This window comes from Artemia sp. Qi Xiang Cuo, chromosome 8 (genome assembly GCF_049724085.1).
Source record: "Artemia sp. Qi Xiang Cuo chromosome 8, ASM4972408v1, whole genome shotgun sequence".
In the NCBI taxonomy this organism is placed as follows: domain Eukaryota; kingdom Metazoa; phylum Arthropoda; class Branchiopoda; order Anostraca; family Artemiidae; genus Artemia; species Artemia sp. Qi Xiang Cuo.
In genome coordinates this window covers 38,019,472-38,024,863 of record NC_142801.1, presented here as the reverse complement: position 1 = coordinate 38,024,863, position 5,392 = coordinate 38,019,472, and the positions used below count along the sequence as shown (strand labels likewise).

The 5,392-nt window shown below is 33.0% G+C and overlaps 1 non-coding gene across 1 annotated transcript; it reads right to left on the bottom strand.

Moving 5' to 3' along the window:
* Positions 1 to 5,037: 5,037 nt before the first annotated feature.
* On the bottom strand, positions 5,038 to 5,120 carry TRNAL-UAG (transfer RNA leucine (anticodon UAG)). The gene has a single exon. It is a non-coding gene; the product is annotated as a tRNA-Leu (tRNA).
* Between the last annotated feature and the right edge of the window lie 272 nt (positions 5,121 to 5,392).

Sequence of the window (5,392 nt, the reverse complement as noted above, 5' to 3'; positions counted from 1 at the left end):
TTGTTTGATTGACATATGCTGTTAAATCACTTTACGTAAAAAGCTAACTATATTTGCAAAAACGGATAAGGGATTCGTGAAATGGACTGTACAAACGATCTTATTTGAATAATAGGGGAAAAAACAGAGCTAGCCTAGGTTGGACTTGCACGGGGGTTGAGTTGCATGAGGGTTCAGTTAAAGAGGGCTCAGTTGCACGATGGTTCAGATGCATGGGGGTTCAGTTGCTTGGGGTTCTGTTACACGGGGATTCAGTTACAATGGAACCCACACAAAAACAATGGGGCACACACTAAAGCCAAATTAGGCCAGTGGCCTATGAGAAATTGTAAAATACCCGAGACAATGAACAAGTCCCGAAATGGCAAGTATTTAGTTAATATAATGCTTGGAAGAGAAATTAAGTTTTGAGGGGGGTGTAAAAATGGTACTTATTTAATATCCTGGTAAACATACGATTAGAAATGCTTCAGGAGAAATAGACTATTGCTTCTTTCTGAACTAATCAATATTCCTTGACAAATATTTTTTTATTTTTACTGTATTTCTATTATTCAAAACATTGCATTGTATATGCCACATCAAAATAGAGAATAATTATCGTTGCTTTTTAGGTGTTAAATTTTTTTTCAGTTTAATTAATAACATAAAAAATGATGAAATTTAGATTTGGCTAAGCTCTATTTTGACTACTTTATATGAAGTGAGGGGGTGGGGGCAAGTATTCAGTTAAAATAACGCTAGGAAGGGGGAAATTAAGTTTTGAGGGAGGTGTAAAAATGCTACTTATTTAATACCCCGGTAAACATTTGACTTGAAATGCTTCAGGAGAAATAGACTATTGCTTCTTTCTGAACTGTCTGGGGAGTGGGCGGGGGCAAGGATTTAGTGAAAATAATGCTAAAAAGGGGGAAAATAGAAGCTGTTTCCAAAAGATTTAGGATTCATTAACATTTTTCAACTTTATTTATTTTTTTCTTTTTGTACATATCTTAAAATGTCAAAATATGCTTATGGTTCTAACAATTGTGCTCTATGATTGGTCAGAGACACGATGTGGATTTCCCACTGGAGGTTTTATGACTCCTCCCCACAATGAATTCAGGTGGTTTTAGGACTCATCTCACTACCCATAACTCCATTCAACCTTGAGCGAAGGTATAAGAGTTTGATGAAGTATTTATCTACTTAACAACTACATTAATAGCCTCCAAGATGATAGGACTGTATGACACAGAATTTATCGGATTAAAAAAATCATCTTGTGGTGATATATTTGAATGTGCTTTTTTATTATTGTCTATGGATCTCATATCCCGATAAACGTACGACTAGAAATGCTTCAGGAGAAATAGACTATTGCTTCTTTCTGAACTAATCAATATTCCTTGACAAATATTTTTTGATTTTTACTGTATTGCTATTATTCAAAACATTGCATTGTCTATGCCAAATCAAACAAGCGCATATTTATTGTTGATTGTTTGCTTTTCAATTTTTTTTTCATCTTAATTAATTAAATACAAAATTATTAAATTTACAATTGTCTAAGCTCTATTTTGTCTACTTTATATGAAGTGATGGGGGTGGGGCAAGTATTCAGTTAAAATAATGCTAGGAAGGGGAAATTAAGTTGTGAGGGAGGGGGAAAAATGCTACTTATTTAATACCCCGGTAAACATTTGACTTGAAATGCTTCAGGAGAAATAGACTATTGCTTCTTTCTGAACTGTCTGGGGAGTGGGTGGGGGCAAGTATTTAGTGAAAATAATGCTAAAAAGGGGGAAAATAGAAGCTTTTTCCAAAAGATTTAGGATTCATTAACATTTTTCAACTTTATTTCTTTTTTTCGTTTTGTACATATCCTAAAATGTCAAAATATGCTTATGGTTCTAGCAATTGCGCTCTATGATTGGTCAGAGACACTATGTAGCTTTCCCACTGGAGGTTTTATGACTCCTCCCCACAATGAATTCAGATGGTTTTAGGACTCATCTCACTACCCATAACTCGATTCAACCTTGAGCGAAGGTATAAAAGTTTGATGAAGTATTTCTCTACTTAACAACTGCATTAATAGCCTCCAAGATGATAGGACTGTATGACACAGAATTTATCGGATTAAAAAAATCATCTTGTGGTGTTATATTTGAATGTGCTTTTTTATTATTGTCAATGGATCTCGAAGAAATTGACTGTTATCATTGGATAGTGAACTATAATCTGTTTGAGTATGATAAAAGCTTGTGGAGTACTACATTACGTTATATAAAAACAGACTGGGATTCTATGAAAGAGCGATTACACCACTTAATAATACTGGTCAGGAACTGAGAAATGTTAAGGAGGAAGTCAGTGAAATTTGCAGCTTTTTCGGGGTTGAAGCACTCTACGTAAAGGGTAATATACCTACAGATTAATTTTTAATTCAAAAGTGTGACCTTGGGATTCCAGTTTTCAATCTAGAAGAGTTTAAGTGTCCTCTATTTGTAGGGGGTTGTCCCCACCCGGAAGACGTGGTTAGGTTGTTTGTACAGTCGATACCAAAGTAAATACTTGGTCATGATACATCAACAACACGTTCTACAAAAAAAAGATTCTGAATAATGGGATCATCGTTTTTGGATGTTTGAGTGTTAATTCTAAGTACCATTTTTATGTAAATATGTTTTTTTTTTTTTTTTTTTTTTTTTTTTTTTTTATAAAAAAAAAAATCTGTTAATACGTTTAAGCAATAAATATCTTTAAGCCTAACCCGTCATTATTATTTAGAAGAGTTTTATTCATTTCTTTAAATTATTAAGAAATTGTAAGTAAGTAACAATGGCTTTCTTGAATTCGCTTCCTGAACACAATACATATATTTAATTCCAGAAATCATAATAAAATCGCAATTAATTAATAGAGTCTTTATTGTTTTCAGCTATTGTATACACAATACTGAAATTTCATTCAATAAATTATGAAGGAATTGTAAATAGGTAGCACACTCATTCTTGAGGTCACCTCTTGTATGCACAATGCAGAAATTTCATTTAAGAAATTATCAAAAATTGTAAGTAACTAGCAAATTCTTTCTTGAATTCGCCTCCTGGATAAATAAAAAAGATATTTCATTCAAGAAATTATAACAAAATTCTAAGTAAGTAACAAACTCTTTCTTGAAGTTACCTCTTGGATACACAATGCAGATATTTCATTTAAGAAATTATGAAAGAATTGTAAGTAAGTAGCAAATTCTTTCTTGAATTCGCCTCCTGGATCAATAAAAAATACATTTCATTCAATAAATTATTAAAAAATTGTAAGTAAGTAACAAACTCATTCTTGAAGTTACCTCATGGATACATAATGCAGAAATTTCATTTAAGAAATTATGAAAAAATTGTAAGCAAGTAACAAACTCTTTCATGAAGTAACCTCGTGGATACACAATGCAGAAATTTCATTAAAGAAATTATGAAAAAATTGTAAGTAAGTAGCAAATTCTTTCTTGAATTCACCTGCTGGATAAACAAAAAGACATTTCGTTCAAGAAATTATGACAAAATTCCAAGTAAGTAACAAGCTCATTATTGTTTTCACGACTTAGGTACACGATGTAGAAATTTAATTCAAGAAATTATGAAAAAATTCTCAGTAAGTAACAATTTCTTTCTTGAAGTCAACTCTTGGATACACAATACGGAAATTTCATTCAATAAATTATGAAAAAATTTTAAGCATGTAACAAACTCTTTCCTGAAGTCACCTCTTGGAAACACAATGCAGAAACTTCATTTAAGAAATTATCAAAAATTATAAGTAAGTAGCAAATTCTTTCTTGAATTCGCCTCTTGGATAAACAAAAAAAGTCATTTCATTCAAGAAATTATGACAAAATTTTAAATAAGTAACAAATCCTTTCTTGAAGTTACCTCATGGATACACGACACAGAAAATTCATTAAAGAAATGATCAAAAATTGTAAGTAAGTAGCAAATTCTTTCTTTTATTCACATCCTGGATAAATAAAAAAGAAATTTCATTCAAGAAACTATGACAAAATTCTAAGTAAGTACCAAACTGTTACTTGAATCCTCCTCCTGAATGCACAATACAGATATTTCATTTAGAAAATTACGAAAAAATTGTAAGCAAGTAACAAACTCTTTCTTGAATACACCTCGTGGATATAAAATGCAGAAATTTAATTAAAGAAACTATGAGAAAATTGTAAGTAAGTAGCAAATTCTTTCTTAAATTCACCTGCTAAATAAACAAAAACACATTTCGTTCAAGAAATTATGAGAAAATTCCAAGTAAGTAACAAATTCTTTATTGTTTTCACGACTTAGATACACGATGTAGAAATTTAATTCAAGAAATTATAAAAAAAAAGGAAAGTAAGTAACAAACTCTTTATTGATTTCACCTCTTGGATACAAACAAAGACTTTTCATTCAAGAAATTATGACGAAATTCTAAGTAAGTAAAAAACTCATTCTCGAATTCGCCGTTTACATGCACAATACAGGAATTTCATTCTATGGGACCTCTACACGTGATTAATCACGTTTTGAAACTACATACTATTTGCTGGCCTTTCCTTGGCACCTTTCCAAACGAGCGGGGATTCCCCACTGGTTCCTACACATTGCAAAAAAGTGACCAGTACGAAAACTCCACGTTTTCAACCAGACTGGTTTGTTAGACAACACCCATTGTCAGGTTGGCCGAGTGGTTAAGGCGCTATACTTAGGATCTGGTAACCATATGGGGTCGTGGGTTCAAGTCCCACACCTGACAATTTCCTCCAAAAGTCGACAGGAATGCCCCCCTCCAGCGCTTTCTCGGATATGTTGAATAAAATATGCAAAGTCGACATAGCTTTATTTCATTTTTTAAGGTTAATTTAGCCGAAGTTACGTGCGCGCCCGTAACCTCGTCTACATTAACCTTAAAAAATGAAATAAAGCTATGTCGACTTTGCATATTTTATTCAACATATCCGAGAAAGCGCTGGAGGGGGCATTCCTGTCGACTTTTGGAGGAAATTGTCAGGTGTGGGACTCGAACCCACGACCCCATATGGGGACCAGATCCTAAGTCTAGCGCCTTAACCACTCGGCCAACCTGACAATGGGTGTTGTCTAAAAAACCAGTCTGGTTGAAAACGTGGAGTTTTCGTACTGGTCACTTTTTTTCAATGTGTAAGAACCAGTGGGGAATCCCCGCTCGTTTGGAAAGGTGCCAAGGAAAGGCAAGCAAATAGCATGTAGTTTCAAAACGTGTTTAATCACGTGTAGAGGTCCCATAGAATGAAATTTCTGTATTGTTCATGCAAACGGCGAATTCAAGAATGAGTTTTTTACTTACTTAGAATTTTGTCATAATTTCTTGAATGAAATAT